Source organism: Chaetura pelagica, unplaced genomic scaffold, assembly GCF_000747805.2.
Source record: "Chaetura pelagica isolate M959 unplaced genomic scaffold, ChaPel_1.0 scaffold708, whole genome shotgun sequence".
NCBI classification, from domain to species: domain Eukaryota; kingdom Metazoa; phylum Chordata; class Aves; order Apodiformes; family Apodidae; genus Chaetura; species Chaetura pelagica.
In genome coordinates this window covers 337,373-340,172 of record NW_009954405.1, presented here as the reverse complement: position 1 = coordinate 340,172, position 2,800 = coordinate 337,373, and the positions used below count along the sequence as shown (strand labels likewise).

At 41.1% G+C, this 2,800-nt stretch overlaps 1 protein-coding gene across 1 annotated transcript in view; it reads left to right on the top strand.

Annotated features, from left to right (window-relative positions):
• Positions 1 to 2,800, top strand: part of TRIM67 (tripartite motif containing 67) — a 43,254-nt gene that overhangs the window by 11,853 nt on the left and 28,601 nt on the right. The window lies entirely within an intron of this gene.

Here is a 2,800-nt window from a genome sequence, read left to right as displayed (position 1 = left end):
CTCTTTCTTGCTAAGAGGAGTGGACTTTGGAAAAATAGTTAGTACATGTGAACGTACAGAAGGGACTTTAATACCTGAGTGCTAAGAGCAGTCCTTGTGAGCTTCCCACTGTGCTGAGGGAAAGGACTTCCCAAACAGCTGTTCAGAGAGCACTTGACCAGCTCTGCTAGATGCAGAATTCCATTCTCACTTTCTGCTGCAGTTAGCAGTAACAGAAGCACAGAGAGATCATTTTAGACACTGCAAGACAGGACAAAACCAAGACTGGTCTCATCATCCTTCAGCAGTGGAGTGGTTTAGTGCAAGCTGGGCTAAGACATTTGGCAAGGCAAGAAATGTGTTTTTTATTTTAAGATTAAAAAACCGTGCCCCTTGGGATGATCTTCAGTGCTTGTCCATCTGAGGAAACCTTCTTCAATACCTGTTCCAGTTTGAATGCTCTGCCAGAGGTTCAGCCATCTCCTCCTTAACATGATGGGCATTTGGACAGAGGAGTTCTCTTGGCCCAGAAGGAGCAGGCTACAAATTTGCAGCTATTTCTGCTTATTCCAGTGGTAGAATCCACTTCTGAGCAGTATTATTTTAATTAGCAGGAACTGAGTTCACTGTTCAAGTGTAGTTGATGTTTTGGGGGGTGTGAGAGACCCACTTGTGCTGAATTACCTTGAGTTAAAACTGTTTGATGCATTTTTGAACAATGTGACAAAGTCCGGTGTGCTGAAAGTTAAGAGACACATTTTTTCTCTTTGCTCCTGTCGGATATTGTCAAAAGAATGAACAGCACTCTGCTGGCTTGTATTTTTATTGCCTTTTTTTTTTTTTTTTTTTCTGGGACTAAGGTATCACAGAATGGGATTTTTCTCTTGATCTACAGACTCAATCAATGTGAAAATTCTAGCAAAAGGAAAAAATGCTCAATATTATCTGATTTGCCACTTCTAAAATTGTGCTCTTGTGAGTATTGTTTTTCCCAGAACAATGCACTTGGCAGAAGATAAATATAACGGAACCATGTAGCCAGACAGCCTAAATCATCAGTTCGCTTTCATTCAGATAAATTGTTTTGGAATTAGATACTTCTGCTTAGAAATAGTTCTCAGAGGCAGCAATTTCTACAAGCTTATTACTTGTAGTTACTTTGGCCAAACCATAAATCACTTACATTGAGTGGTATGCCAAACATAATTCAAGTTTTATGTGTTCTCTCCACATGCTCCAGGTGTCGCTGGAAGGGCTTGTCCGTAATGGTTCTTAGCCCAGGAAATCTGACAGACTGACAGTTGTTTATCATCAGCTGATAAGCACCTGCTTATCCCCTTGTAAGGCCCGTGGCTGGTGTTCTTCACCTAAGAGGGGTTGCCAGAAGCATTTCCTCACCTCTCAGGACACAGTTTCATCCCAAAACAGCAAACTTCAGACATTTTTTCTAGTGAGTGTAGAAGAGCTTTTCCAGAGACCCTGCCCAACTTCAACTTCAGGATCCATTTCCTTTCCACTTTTTAATTAGCCTTTTGTTTAAACTGTTTGACTTCTGCTTTGTCTGGGTCTTGTATAGTAACCTAGTGGCAAATAAGAGTGTATAACCTTTTCTGTTCAGTGCTGCAGACTGTGCAATGAAAGGTGCATTTACCCTCAGCTGTACCGGTGGTCTGAAAGCTGTACTGGGCTGGTTGGCCCCTGTTAATGGTGCAGGTTCTCGTTCTGCTGCTGCATGTAACTTCTCCTATGGAGAATTTAATACTGCTGTAAAATAACATCAGGGCCCCAGTGACGTAAATCTGTGGAAATACAGTGACTGACCTGGACTTCATTATGCTCACTTGTGTGAAAAGTGCATCTGGGCAGTTTAGGGTTAAGTAAAATTCTGTAAGTCTTTTGCCAAAGTTAAGTCCTTTGATGTCTTCATGGTAAGAACAGTGACCCTGTTGACAGGTTTAAGTTGGTAGGCATTTTGACCTGCCAATACAAGGAATGATGGCAGACACATTTCATCTCTGCCCATTCTAAATGGTTAAATATATATATATATATATATATATACACTGAAACACTGGAAAAATCCACAGCTGGATAGGTCTGTGAAGGGCAGGCAGGCAGGCAGTTGAAGGCAAGTGTAGGAGTCCAAATGCCTGGTTTTATTTGCTGGTCTGAAAGTGTTGTGTTCCCAAAAATCACATGGGCTATTTCAGAATTCAGTGGTGGGGCAAGCTTATCTAATCAATAGTTAATCTGTTGCTAAAGAGAGATGGAGGGAAAACAAGTTAAATGAGCATGAACTGTTAGTTGAAAAAGGATGTGAGCATTATCTGGTTCATTTTCTAAAATCAAAGGAAGCATCAGTCTTCCATGCTCATCTGGGTTTAATTACTTACCCTTGTTATCTCTCTCTTTCTGTAGAAGAGAAACTTGGTATTCATCTCCAGCATCCACATTGTTGGTTGCAAGACCAGGTATTAAAATAAAGGTAACATCAGGTAGTAAAACCATTTGTAAAGAGTTACTAACTGTTGCAGTCAATGGAGCTTGTAATGTTTCAGTTTAGCTTCCAGTAAATATTTCTGCTGCAAGAAAGATTGCTCTGAGAGCACAGGGCATTTTTAATGCCTTGGTTGCTTTACTGAGGGCTTAGTCATAGAATCATAGAATCACAGAACCATTTGGGTTTGAAAAGACCCTTGGGATCACTGAGTCCAACCATCATCCTACTCTACAAAGTTCTCCCCTAAACCACATCCACCAACACCACATCCAAATGATGCTTAAACACATCCAGGGATGGTGACTCAGCCACCTCCCTGGG